This window comes from Mustela nigripes, chromosome 13 (assembly GCF_022355385.1).
Source record: "Mustela nigripes isolate SB6536 chromosome 13, MUSNIG.SB6536, whole genome shotgun sequence".
In the NCBI taxonomy this organism is placed as follows: Eukaryota; Metazoa; Chordata; class Mammalia; order Carnivora; family Mustelidae; genus Mustela; species Mustela nigripes.
Genome location: NC_081569.1, coordinates 55,210,161 through 55,225,270, shown reverse-complemented (window position 1 = coordinate 55,225,270; position 15,110 = coordinate 55,210,161). Strand labels below are relative to the sequence as shown.

General features: G+C 38.7%; 1 long non-coding RNA gene and 1 pseudogene across 1 annotated transcript in view; both read right to left on the bottom strand.

Moving 5' to 3' along the window:
• Window positions 1-15,110, bottom strand: part of LOC131998687 (uncharacterized) — a 112,124-nt gene that overhangs the window by 63,377 nt on the left and 33,637 nt on the right. The gene's annotated exons all lie outside the window — the stretch shown is intronic.
• Window positions 1,821-4,643, bottom strand: LOC132029171 (COP9 signalosome complex subunit 5-like; annotated as a pseudogene).

The following is a 15,110-nucleotide window of genomic DNA, read 5'->3' as shown; positions in this document are numbered from 1 at the left end:
GGAATATTTCTGGGGCAAGTTGGGTTATTATAAAAATAAGGCAAACAACAAAGTGTCTGGTATGCCAGTTTGTTTAGAGTGTCTCAAATAACAGAGAGTTATTTGAAAGCCCCACTGGGCTCTGGTGTCAAAATAGAGCTCATAAGTTAGAGGCATTTTTCCATTCTCCGCAGACTACTGAAGAATCGCCCAGGCCATCATGGCAGCTACATAGATGTTTGAAATGCAAACAGTGTGAGCAATAGGAGACAAGACAGGAGTATCAGCTGTTATCAGATGTCCACAAAAAGGAACATCAAATGCACCTTGGGAACATGACAATGAGGTAGCAGGTGCAGGATAAAGGTAGAATACACAGGGTCATCCATGGACTTTAGTTTAGTAGGCTTGGGCTGCCAGTACAAAATGCCACTGACAGGGTGGCTTACATAGAAGAAATCTGTATGTGTGTGTGTGTGTGTGTGTGTGTGTGTGATTCTAGAGGCTGAAGTCTAAGAGCAAGATATGGTGAGTTTTTATTTCTCCTGATGCCTATCTTCTTGGCTTATAAGTGGTCTTCTCTGTGTCCTCATATGGTCTTTTTTTTCTGTGTATATGCATCCGTCATGTCTCTCTTCTCATAAGGTCACCACTCCTACAGGATTAGGGTCCCATCCTTTTGATATCACTTAACTTTAATTACCTCCATAAAGATCTTATCTCCAGATCCAGTAACTTTGTGGGTTAGGACATCGACAAAGGAATTTTTAGGGGACATGGTTCAGGCCATAACACCATCTCACACCTATCTTATGGAATCCATTTCATTCACACTCCCTGAGTCTGTAGGAGGTTGGAATTCTAGTGGGTAAGCCAGGTTAACTATCTTGTTATTCTTCATTTTATTATATTTTCTCTTTTTTTCCATCCTATATTTTCTAATAGCTGATCCTGAAGCTGCTCTCATGGTTAATTTGGATATTTGAAAATTATTACGTGAGCCACTGTCCCTTCTCAATGTTCTCAGGAAAGAAGCAACACTGTACAGAATCCTACTACATATTTTTGTTAGATAGCACTGCCATTTTGCACACAGGCTACATTCAAAGAACTAGGTTGAATAAATTCACTGTTTTTAGAATCAAAATTATGTAAATGATCATCTCATTTTAACAGTATTTATAACATTCTCCAAGTTTTATAAATGGTTTTGTATACGAATGAATGAATAAATAGTATTTCTCTCTCTTACAGCAACCTAAATGCAATTATGCTCACGGAGGGAAATAGAAAGAAAAGAATTATAGTTTCAATAAAATGCTGATCTCCAAACTAGCAGTTGACATTTTCAGGTATTTTTGACAAAAGCCACAGTGTGAGTTCTTAAGAGTCTGTCATGCCTTCCATATAAGAGAAGAAGTTGCAAGGCCAGGTTGTCTCTCTCCACCCTCTCCCCAAACGCGCCCAAGCAGGGGCTGGTTTTGTTATGGTTAATTTAGCAGCTTAAAGGATTTTAACTTTCTGTTTACCTCATTTAATTTTGTCTAGGGGTCAGCTTTTTAAATGTTGCAGGCGTGAAATTAACTGTGTCACTGTGGTTGCTTTAGCTTAACAGGACATACGGATCGCAGCTCCTGCAGTTGAGCAGTACTCAAGGTTTTGAGGTGTGTGTGAAAGTATGTGTGTGTGTTACTTTAAAGAGTTTTCTTACAAAATGTTAATATTCAAGAGACTTGAGAGCACCCTTGTCCTGTATCAAATCTGATTTGAGGGAACTGGTTTTACAGAGTTCCTTGAGTAGTTCTCTCCTACTAACTTTCAGGTAGAAGAAGTACTACTGATTAAGAGATGTTAATTTGACTAAAGAATTTATTCTGAGACACCAATCCATGTGTAGCTTTTATGATACTTTTACAGCAGTTCAAGAAGCCTTAACAAGTTTGTCTTCTGGTTTTTTTGCCATGTGTTTCTAAACCCAAGGTAAAATTTTCTCATCCCAGTAGGGCTCCGACTGCTTAATCTTTTCAAACAAATCCAAGGCCTGACTGGTGGCAAAGTCTACATCAGTAAGCAAGCTGGAGGAACTCAGCATATTCACCCAATATTTATTCCACAGAAGATCAAGCAACTGATGATCCCAAGAAGATTTGAAATGTAAGACTTCTAAGGTATAATATTGTTTTCAGCGCACACCAAAATCTTCTATTTTACTACGTGGAATAGCCCGATACTCGAGAGTGACCTTCATCAAGAGGTTTGTAACCTTTGGGTAGGTATGTCCTAAAGGCTTCAAGATTTAATTTCCCTGCAGATACTATTCCTGTCAGGTTTAAACAAGCCCTGGTATAAGCCTGCTGAGAATCTCTGAAACCTGTGCAAACCGGACATGTCCAGACTTCATCCCCAGAAAGTTCTCCAAACCTAGTGAACACTGTAGACAGAACCGAAGATCACTTTCTAAATCTCATATAGTTTCTGTAGCTCCCCAAGCTGAGTAACACTTTGGTGACAGTATCTGGAGCAATGAGTTTGGGTATCATTCTGTTTAATCCACTAAGATTTGGAATTTTTTATTAGCATTCCTACAGAGCACAGACTAACTTACTCCCACAATTATCTAAAGCCTCAGCCAAGGGGTCATAAATAACATAATACAGTATTTAAGATAAGTGGCACTGGACAGCTTCTCCATTGATTGTGGAATGTGCTAAGGTTTTGTCTTTCATGTCCACATAAGAGAGGAAAAAAAAGAAAGCTTAAGGGAAAGGACTCACTACAAGTCCTTTGTCTAAAAACCTTGGGAAGTTTGACATCCCATTCTTTCTGACCTCTGAGTGATCACAGCTATAGCCAGAGATAATGTTTTTTAATGTCTCAGTTTGAACATGGCCCAATATTTAAAGTAAAATCCACAGATTAAGCCTTCTTATAAATTTCCTGGTTCCGTTGCCTTGCATTATTAGATATATTTCTGTTTCCTCTGCTTTCATAGACCTAAATAATGAAAACTCTTTATAGTTCTTCCAAAGCTCACCGATTCTGACATGTGGTATTCACATTTTGTGAGTAATTTCCAAGGAACTTCCTATTTTTCTGTTGAGCTGTACGCCAAGATAACTTTTGGAAGGTACAGCAGCATAGGTAATTGGCAATTATCCAGATTTGTGTTGGCTATGTTATGGAGATGTTTCTATAAATTAGGGATCCGGGCAAACAGGTAAATTTTATTACCCAGTCATAATTCTCATTGGGGGTGTTCCCTTACTTTATATTCTCTCTTCATATATTTATATGAAATTGCCTCAAATGATGCTTTTTCTTCAGGAAGAGCTCATCGATAGATATCCCAAAACAGCCATAATTAGGCAAGCTGGCCAATTAAATAAGGAAACACAATATCTTGTTAGCAATTGGCATCAACTGTTGGGTGACATTTTGATAAACTGCTTCAATATACTGTATAGCATTTTGGTGCTTTTTCACTTCTTAAAAGGTCACAGTCTCTGAAAAGTAACATCGAAAAAGCTGATATTTAAAGGGTATAGAAAAATTCAAATAAATAGTCTGGTCTACTGTTAGATAGCTCTTCTCTTTTCACAATGAAATCTCTGATCATCTACTTGGCCTGTTTATTCTGCTGGTTAAGGTTTCCATTGTTCTAAGGGGGAGATGACATGTCTTTTTCTATCTGAAGATCTGCTATCTCTCAAAGCCTTATTCTGTACTTTTCAGTATGAATTTTTTTTCCTTTTTTCTCTCCCAATATGAAATTTAACAGTTGAATTACTTGGGAAGATCTAAGTGGTTACTAGTGGGTCCTTTCCTAAAAGACCTAGAGATATTTCTATACCAAAGCCCATTAGTGAGATTTTCAGAAACTTCTTCAAAATACTCTGAGGAGTGTGGACTGCATTGTTTATGGGTGGAAATCAGGGTCAACTCCTCCAAGACCCTCGATTAGTATTTCTTGTAATGTGATCCATAAACCATCTACCTTTAAACAACACATGAAGTATTTTATCAAAACTGCAGATACTTGCATCAACATCCAGATCAACTGAATCAGGATCACCGCAGGTGGAGCTGAGGATGCCTCATTTTTAGAAAATCTCCAGGTAGCACACCTTTGGAAACTGTAGCTCTGTGCCGAAGAGAGGCAGTCTGACCACTAGGGAACTTACAGCTAGATCCTGCCTCTCTTTCTCCATACCCAGTAACCTTTCTACATTCTCATCCAGCAGGAAAATCACTTCTATCCCTCACATCATTTTAAGACAAAACAAAAATAAAACAAGTTGCTTTCTTCCGAAATGACCCATCCTCAACTTTTTTGTTCAGCTGGATGCAAGGGTCTGTCCTTGCACACTGTGTGCAGCTTGTGAACATTTATTTGGAAGATGGGGAGAACAACATCGTCTTGCTATGAGTGGATAATTCTTCTTTTCAATTGTCCTAGGTAACGTATGAAGTGCCACAAACTTCTTTTACAGTCTAGTTAGAAAGGTCTGAGCGCTGGCGCAAATCCACGGCCCTGTGTGAGCATCGACTGGTTGAACAGGCCAGCGGTCCCCTTGTTCAGTCCGTTGGCCACAATCACGGAAGTGAGGTGGCATAACTCCCTTTTCAAAGAAGGTTGTACTTATTTCACCCTTTCCCCAGTACATAATCAGTTTTATTGATTCCAAATAAATATCTGACATTTGGTTCAACAACTTTTGTAGCTTAAAGCTTCCAAAAAAGCAATTTCCTCACAACAAAAGTGCTGGAAATACATTGTAACGTGTGCAAATGGCAGGAGGTTAACGAGGCAGGGACATGTTTATATCAAGTCTCCTCATTTCTGTGTGCCTGCCCTGGAGGTCAATGAAGAGGTCAAGGCTCAAACAGCCAGTAAGGCCCAGCTGGTGGTCACCTCACAGACCCTAAGGAAGAACCCTCATTCAGGTTTGAGAAAGGCAAGGTGTAGACTTCTATCCTCAGATCATAGTCATCAGCTGTATACTTTCTTTAAAAGGAAAAAATGTTCTGTGGGCTTCAGCTATAATGAGTGTCCTGCTGCTTAGAATCTGCTATTGGGAGGGGGGGGGCCCACTCCCTGCTGTCTCTCCCTCCCCAAGTTCTATCAACTCTGAGACATTGGATGTCTTATCAACATGCCTTGAGAGAATTTATCTTTTCTCTGACTCTTCAGGTTCATGGTCTTCTATTAAGTGGCTTGTTTGTGCCCATTTATATTTTGTGCCTTTCCTCATTTGCTTTGGATTTCCTGATAGTTATTGAGCTTCTTGTGTACCCCTACCTGATGCCACGAAAAACTAGACTCAGCACTTAGCTACAGCCCCTGGCCTTTCCCATTCTCAAATGTCTGTCTGTAGCCCTCCTTTTCTTGAGAACCTGACCACTAGAAAGATACCATTTACCAAGTTGTCCCAATCAACTGATGCCTGGATCTGGTCATTCCAGATCTGGCCAGTGGCTATCAGTGACTTAGTAGTGACAGCAAAAGTAAAGGACTATTGATTGTATATGAATATAACTCCAGTTCCCAACTCCCTTTTAAAGCTCTTCATGAAATTCTGTAAAGCACAAGAGGAATTAAGAAGCCAGTAGTTTATACTGAGGGTGGGGTGGAAACATTAGTATGTATAGAATACCAGCTAAGGGCTGGGTGTACTGCCTTCCTTATGGTCAGAAAATGCCTCTTGGGGATGGGCGGGGGGGAATCGAGCATACCCTACAGTAAAAAAGTAGATAAAGTGATAAAAAGTAAGAACAAAAGTAGGGGAGCAGGTCATGTTTTAAGAAACACTGGGCACAAGAAATATATACATATGTATATATATGAAATATAAAAATAGTCAAGGGACTCAAAGAATAATTCAATATTAAAAATTATGCTTCAGTGGAAAGTTTACAAATCAGGTTCAACAACAGACAGGATCACCTTCAACACAATCAAATAAAGACCATACCTGCTGCATTGATTTCTCTATTCCCCGTCGAACTTGCTTTTGTGGCACATGATAGGAATGCCAAAGATATTCCTTAAATTAATCCATATATGAAAGAATAAAATAACTGCTTGGTCAGTCAAGTAAACTGCATTATAGAGCCAAAATTTGGGCAGTGACATTGGGGCATTTACTAATAATCATAAAGCTGTGAGCCTGTGTCCAACATAAACATGGGTCTCGAAAATAATGCATTTCTCTTGCTCATAGGTATTATTCCACCAAAGGTTAAAGATCGCAGTCCTCTCTCCGCCTGTTTTCTTTCTAAATGGTATTCAGAGCTTCACCAAAATGCGCTTCCTATCTCTTAGCATGGTTATTTTTCACATTATTTAGAGAAAATTTGTCTTCCTGCTAGAAATTTTTGCATTGTATATACAACATTACTTATTGCTTGGATAATGCCCTATTAATTTCAATGGATTCCTTTTGACATAAAAATGGATTTGCACTGAAGGGCAAACACTACCTCCATATGTATCCAGGCTGCATTACAATCGAATCCATCACATTATACATTTATAGGTGTCTACCCCTGTTACACTGCTGAAATGGTCTGCCATAAAAAATGGCCATGTGAAAAGCTGGTTTAAATTTCATGCATTTTTACTTGCAAAGTATCTGGTTAGATGAACAGAAGCCTCCAAGATGAAATCCTTTCCAACATGAATATGCGAACGTGACTCCCCGGGAGCAGTGACAGCTCAGCATTTCGTCCAGTGCCTTTTCTTTAGATTCCAATGACAGATTTGTTTTAGGGTCAGCATGTTGGAAAGCATGGAGAATTTATTTTTTTGGAAGCTCGCAGTGGTAAATGGCACACTGGAAGAGGAAAATGCGAGCACTGTTTTCTTTGGCACTCCCAGTGCTAGTCAAGGAGAGCCCTTACATGGTCTCCAAAAGCCCAGTTTAGCATTTGGGACCTTTCAGGTTTTATCTTTAGAAATAATTGTTTCACGTGTCTATTAGCTGACGTGTTTTCGGCAACTAAAAGGTCTTCCTTTTTCTTAGGAAGCATGGGAAATCGTGTCTATGAAGGTGACTTCTGGTTTAGAGGCAAATATATGTTCCTCGGGGACAAGCATGGAAGTGAGACTTAATAGGTCTTACTGTTCAGGGTGCTTCTAAAAAAGTGAGGGTCAAGAGCTTAGGAGAACACCAGTTTTGTGGAATTTCATCAAATTTCCCATTTTTCCCTAAGTTAAAAATTCCAAATGGATGGACATGTATTATAGCAAATAGCTTACCAGTAGGAGGAAAAAAAAAATCACTAGATTTCTATCTATGAATTAAACAAGGAAAAGTGTTGGCTCATGTTTTGGGATTTTTACTTCTAGCGTAATAAAAACAAAACAGAACTGGAACTGACAATAACACCACCAGATTTGAATCAGAACGTTTGGGTTATCTCTGTCCTTTGTAGATGTCAGACTTCAAGAAGCCATCAGGTTCTATCACATGCTTTCTGTATAAAATGGGGACTTTCCATAAGGGGAAGTTGCTCCATGTATTTAAGAAAAGTAAAGCCAGTATTTATAATCACAGGTTTTGCATAAAAATGTAGGCTCCTGGTCTCAGGCACTTTATATTTAAAATCAGGATAAAAATCTACTTTTTGCCCATCTGTAGATTAAATAAGATAGTATGCCTTGAAATTTTAAATGTTATTTACCATTCACTGAACTCATATTATTCTTGCTTTTAATGGTTTCTTTTCTCTCTTCTAATTTTCTTTCTTTCTTTCTTAGATCCCAGGTATTAACCACAATACTTCATTCTTGATGGTTTGAAGACTACAGGTTCTTTAGTTTGGCTTGGCCCATGAATTCTGGCTCATAATTTTTCCATTCAAATTATTACAAGATGGTTTTATTTATCATAATGTCTGAATGGAATATAAATGAAGCACAGTGTACATCAGCTTCCTTATGTGAATACATATGGGTCTTGTACATGTAGAAAGGGACGGAGTGAATGAATTTTGAGACGGTGAAGATGTGGGTGGAGTACGTTTCTTTTCTCATTTCTTCCCTTCCATCAATAAAAGCTTTTCAATACATAAGATAGAGAAGTAATACATACGGATGCAAATCGCACTGGCTTACTGTGAGTTTTTAAATAGAGGACCCACACTGTTCTTGTCTTAGAGTATGTTAAAATATATTTTCATAAAATTGTATTATAACCCTCAAATTAGTCTGATTCTGTTTTTAAAGCCTTTCTGCAGAATTTAGTGGTTCAAAGTTAAGGTTGAAAATGAGCTGTCCCTGGCATTACAAAGGATCTGTAGAATTCCTTTCTGTAACTAGAAGTTTGAAAACCAACTATCAATCACGTTCTAACTTTAAAAGATATAAATGTGTACCAAGCAGAAAGAATTTGGTTCAGGTCTGCTGGCCCAAATACAATGGTCTGAATAGCAAAGTCCTGAGATTTCTTAGCTGCATAATGTTCTTACAAATGGTCCATGCTGTGCTAATAAAACTATTGTGACGAGGAGCTTTTGCAGTGGAAACTGACAGATGAGGCAGAGTTAAGTACTTTTTCAGACAAGCTACTGCAGTAAATCATTAAGGCACACAAACAATCATCCTTCATCAATGCGCAATTTGTTTCATAGCAATTGCAAATCAAAAACAATGTAAACAAACAAATCGACAACTAATGAACATCCCCCACCGCTCACTGTAAATAGATCTACAACTTTAGAAGAACACTTTATCCAACACATTGTCAACTCATTGTAAACACATCTACAACTCATAAACAACTCATTACCCAGTATGTTGTCACCTCGTTGCAATTAAAGTTGAATGTTAACTGTACTGTATGTTCCTGCTCTGAATCAGATTATACCCTGGGAGGAAAATGCAAAGGAAGGAGAGCCAGTTCAGAAACCAGAAGGCTTTTTACTTCACTTCCGCCACCCCTCTCCCCACCGTGTTTGACTCTTAAAATTATTTGACCAGGCTCATGTAGAAATTAACCTGCATTTTTTACCCTTTCTTCAGGTATTCCCCTTTTTTCATTTGCATAGAGAAGGCAGTGGTTTCTTAGCACAAGTTCCTTTCATAGAGGAAAAGTAAATGTGTAAAGTATTCCCCAAGCAGTAGTAAAACTCACAGCTTTTACCGTAATTACTTTGTGTGAACTGCGTTTGGCATCCCTACCTGGTGTATAATCTCCTGGTTGGGGCCAGCGTTTTTTACAGTCTGCAGGCTGATGGTTTGAGAAAAGCAAATATGAACATACGAATGTCACCGCAATTCTCTGGTAACGTTACTGTTGCCTGAGGATTTAAGTGGGTTTCTTCACCATTTGGGCTTCTGTAATCCTTACATCACAGAAGGAGTTTTGCCAGGTTATAGGTGTGAGCTTATGTGTAATATACACACTTAAGCAGATGCCTCCACAGCATCTGACCCTTTATACAAATTGTAGGGTGGATGTGTGAGATGGGGGTACGATTTTAAAATAATTTGTTTTTGTTTATCTTTTTTTCTGATTCAGACCAAGCTTTAACTTTCTTGTTTACTTGTGTGGAAGACGGAAGAATTTGAATTGGAATGCTATTAAATAGCGATAATTTGCACATTTGAGATACAATCCTATATATATAATTATGTAGATAATTTAGCAGCTTAATTAGAAGCACCATATTCATAATAACCAACCCAAAAGGGCTGTGGTATAGTGAAAAAACCACTGGCAACAAGGGCCTCGGTTCTCTATCCACATTTGCTTCTAAAGAAATAAGAGATTTCTTAAAGTGTTATTCCAAAAGGTTAGTCATAGATTCCTTCCTGGGTAAACTGATCTTGAAAGTTCCTTCCAACTTGAAGTTTTATTCTGGATATTTTGAACATCTATAACGTAGCTAGCACTGAGGTACTCTGAATGACATATTAGAAATGATTTCTGTCTTGGGAAATAGTGGGATGCCATCAAGGCTTTGCAGTTAGCGAATTTCATGTGAATATAGTTCTGTCACCTCCTAGTTGTGACATGTCCTCTCTGAGCCTCAGATTCTGTACCCATAAAATGAGACTGCAAGATTCTGAGGATTAAAGATTAAAATGTTTGTCAAGCATCTAGGGCAATGCTCAGTGCTGAACAAGTGTTCGATATATACGATGATGGTGGTGGTGGTGGCCAAACGAGTTTCCAGCCTCTAGAGAAAACTCAGACCAAGAAAATAATAAGGTCTTTTGATTCGTTCATCCCTCTATCATCTCCCATATTCACTTTTCATTATATACTCCATCTACATTAATGTTTTCTTAGGAAAACACTTTTGGGGAAAAGCCACAGATTTTCCATTCTGCTCTTCTAAGTAGTTGTGCAATATTGAAGTATGAGCCCTCAGATTTAAATGCTAAAAATAAGAGTAACATTTTTACTCAAAAAGAGACTTTTGGAACTCTTTTTTGTACACGGTTCTCAAGATAGACTAAATTATTCTAAAGAGAGGCCACTTGTTACAATATGAAGATCGGTGCACCATGAGCTGAAGTGTGGATTTCAGTCCTCATTCTGACATCAAGCAAACATTTGATTTGAGCAGCTCCCTTAACCTAAGTGAACATCAGCACTTGCTGCCTCAACTGTCTGTCTCACTTCCTTTTAACCCATTTGTTTATTCAACCAATAGTTATTAATCACTTTGATGCGCTAGGGACTCTTCTAGGCGGTAGGGATCCATTAGGAGTAAGACTAACTGTTCCCTGGTCTCATGGAGCTGTTGATGAGACAAAGTGAGTAAGTAAAAAAGTGAATGCAACTTCGAGAAAAAAGGACTGTGAGAAATGAAGCGGGCAAGGTATCTGAAAGTGATGGAAGTGGGCCCTTCCCCTACTTTTTCTCCTCTTTTAAAAAAAAAAAAAAAGTGATGGCGGGCTACTCTGTTTTTGATACAATGGTGAGAGAATTCCTCTCTGAAGATGCCATTTGATCACAGACCTGAATTAAGTGATAAAAAAGTCATGCATTATTGCACCAGACTCATGGATTATAGACTATAAGAATTTAAAACTTGCTTTTTTCTGTTTTTCTCTATTTTGAGGCTAACAGAATCCATTCTCACCATCTTTATTGCTCCTATCCTTTAAGGTGTAAGAATGTGGTTGCTCTCTCCTCCTCTGCCCCACGTAGGCTTGCATGTATCTTTCCCATTCCCTGTCTTCTTCTAGTATCAAAAACTGAGCCTTCATAACACCCTTCAGTAGGTTTTATCTTTATTCCCATAACTACACATTTACGTTATTTATAAAAAATATTCATGCCGGAGTGAATACAAAAAGAACAAACACTTAGAAAGAGAGAGTTGTAGGAGATGAGGTCAGGGACTCAGCAGATCTCTTAGGCCAGCATAAAGGCTTTGGCTCTGGCTCTGATCAAGGTGGAATTCTTCTGACGTGCTATCTGAATAGACTGTAGGTTGTCAATGGTAGAGCAGAGACACCAATCCAGACCCTCTTGTAATAAATTATCCAAGCAAGAGATGATGGAGGCTTGGACTAGTAGAGTAGTAGTGGGGGTGGTGAGAAATAGCTGGATCTGTGACTTCTAAATATCTGGGACTCAGGAGTTGATCATTGTTGGATGGTGGTGGGCTAGGTGAGATGAAAGCATCATTTGGTACTCTGCACTCCTGAACTTCTTTGACTAGTTATGAGCAGGAAGACCTGAGGCAAGTCAGTCAATTTCTCTGATCCTGAGACTTCCCTGAGTTCTATGAAGACTAAGGAGGACAGATGGCACACGGTCACCCCTCAGTAAACAAACTTTAGCTTCTATCTCTTCATCCTTTCTTTATTGTAGCAAACATGCTAGAAATAGTATGCTGTTCTAAGGTGGGCCATTTTATTTTGTGACTACTCTCACAAAGATAGGTAGAGAACATACTAAAAATAAATTCTAAGACAAATAAAGAACACAGTAATAGGTCATAAAAACAAAAAGGTATTAGATATTCACAGATTAGATCGCACAGATAAATTTTAGAAACCTCTTTCCCAGACCAAAATCTGTAGACTGCCAGTAATATGGGCTACGGGCTCACAGGTGTGAGTCAACAAAGAGGCGTCTCAGTGGAGGTGGCGGTGTGCTGGTGGCACCATCTTTCTGGCGACCTAATGCCTTCTTAAAAAATTGGGCCTGGCTTCAAAACGGGCCAGCTTCCTCTGAAGCTGAATACACAATAAATATTTTATTTCCTTAAGACACTTCGACCTTATCAAATGCTCAATTTTTTTTTTCCCTAAAGATTTGTATCCAATTGTTCTGAGCAAAGAATGTTAATGATGTACCCATTCTCAGGTTACCTGGTGCTCTGAACATGTGAAGAGAAAAGGCTTATTAAAAGATGCTTTCTAGAAGGGGAAAACTTATGGCCATAGACTGCATCCACTAACCCTCAAGAATAATATGTTTATTGGGCGCCTGGGTGGCTCGGTGAGTTAAGCCTCTGCCTTCGGCTCAGGTCATGATCCCAGGGTCCTGGGATCAGGTCCCACAGCAGGGAGTCTGCTTCCCCCTCTCTCTCTGCCTGCCTCTCTGCCTACTTGTGATCTCTGTCTGTCAAATAAATAAATAAAATCTTAAAAAAAAAAAACAAGATGATATTCATAAAACTGAATAGGACAGAACAGAAAACATAGAAACAGGATGGTAACAGCATTCACTGAGCACACTTTATGTATCACCCACTGATCCAATCACTCTGCATTTAATAGCTCATTTGCACAAAACCCCTAGAATTTGCACAAAATTCCCAGTTCCATAAGTAAACAGAGGCCTGGAGAGTTCATTTTTGTCCAAGCACAGCTAAAAATGCCCAGGCCAGCATTTGAACCCAGGCCTTCTGGCCTGAGGTTGCATTTTGAAGCATTATTCAATACTACCTCTATCATGCGCAGAAAAAGAAATCAAGGAATATATTAACTTATACCCAGCCCTGAAAAACAACTCTCTCTGTAGGAACAGTCTCTCATTAATAACAATATAAAGCGAGAAGGTGAGCTGAAAGGCAAATGAAGGTCTGAAAGCTTATTCACACTCAAGCCTGGTGTGTGGCAATCTTTACCCCTTAAAAGGACCTAAATCCCTCACGCGGCCATGTAAGGCATGTTGTTAGAACATTCTCGGAGCCAGTCCCTAAATCAGCCCTCTCTCCGCTGCCAGCCAGGTCAGGGCATCTAGGTAGCCCCCAAAGAATCACTCAATGAGAATATACTCAAGAGTTTACCAAATGAAAAGGAAGGATGAGGAGATCTCAGTAGGGAAATAATATTACGCCTTCCGTGTGAAAATTCCCATACATAACGCACACATACACACAAAACCATGTTACCTCTCAACTTTTTCTCCTTTTCTCCCTTCCTTCACCCATTCCATCTCTGTCCTTTGCTCTCAGATTCCCCTTGAAGTCTAACACGTTTCCAGACGAAAACGGTGCTCAAAGTGTGCTAACATTTTACAGGTGTGTAAAACAGATGCGTGCACATTATGTCGCAGGTCCAAGGCATTTGAGACATACAGTTGCTAAGATTTGAGTCCTCTCATCTTTATTAGATCAGGATGCTATATAGAATGTTGTTTGGTGTCCTATCTGCTTCAAAGTAAAGGGGATTTTTGAAGATTTGGAACCCCTATAAAAATAAACTTAAATGATTTTAACCAATATTCTGCTTGATTTATTTATCAATAAGTTGTATTTAAAGATTTAGGTTTCCCAATGATACACATTTTTTTAAGATTTATTTATTTTAGAGAAAGCATGTGAGTAAGCATGGGGGGAGGGGCAGAGGGAGAGAGAATCCCAAGTAGACTCCCCGCTGAGCACTGAGCCTGTGGCAGGGCTCCATCACACCACCCCGAGATCACGAACTGAGCCAAAACTAAGAGTCAGACACTTAACCCTCTGCACCACTCAGCTGCCCCATTATATGCATTCTTTCACTGAATTACGTTCTTTATAAAATTCAGGGTTTACCTATAGTTTGATGCTTAAATTGGATTGGTATTTAACATCATGCTACTCATCCCCAGAAGCAATAGGAAAGTAACCTTGTGAAAACTGAAAGTAAACCTCGCACTGCCGAATGGAGTCCACCAAAGGCAATGAAAGTTCAAGCTATATATTGTCCTTAAAACGAGTGAATTCTGCCCACTTCCACACCATCTGGTTATTTTTTCTTCACTTTTCCATAACTCATCCTGTTTTCTCCTTCTGTACTTTTCTTGTTCTTCTGCTGCTTTTAAGTCTCATCTGAATTCGCCTATTTTATCACTCAACAGAGACTATCTTGGACTTTTCCTCTAAGTCCTGGCTGACTACAGGCTAAATTCCAGATAACTAGCTCGGGTTGAAATATATATGTAGAAAAATTTTATATGGAACATCTGTTGTACAAATGGAGATGCTTTTAACAAACATCTAGTCTTTGATCTAAATAGATCTTGTTTTCCTTTGACTTCCTACAGAAGATCACAGCTACAGGACTTCTTCTACCCCTTACCCTCAAAACTGAACTCCCTCCCTCCACATGTCAGGCATTTAGACCATTTTCTGTTTTAAGATTACAAGCTAAAGAGTGATGAATATTCTTGAACGTCTCTTGTTCCTAATAGGGACTTTAAAAAAACAACTTATCTTCTCTGTCATCGAGTTTCTGTAACCTACAAGGATTTCTCAGAGGGCAGCTTAACTATACATTCATAATTCTTAAAATTCAGTTTCTCCTTCTCATAGTCTTGTCATCTAAAATGTCTTAAGTAGCCAGGTTTTAACCTAGATTGCAGTTAAGTGCTACATTATAAACTATGTTTTAAAAATATGTTTTAATTAACTTTTCAAATCTACTCATTAAAATTCCCACAAAGTGGACTACCAGTGGAGCACTTTGTAAATAAGCACTCTTAGGTACCTAACAAAGAAATTGACTACAAGAGTTTTGTAGGAAATTGCAAGCAGTTATTATTCTACTTTAGTTATCATAAATGTTGAAAGTAAATACCAAACATGTGTAACTCACCTTATAAAAATAAGAGCTAACTTAATTGGTCTTTTTTAATACACAGGTTTTTGAGTCACCATACATAAGATTTTAATTTTCAAAA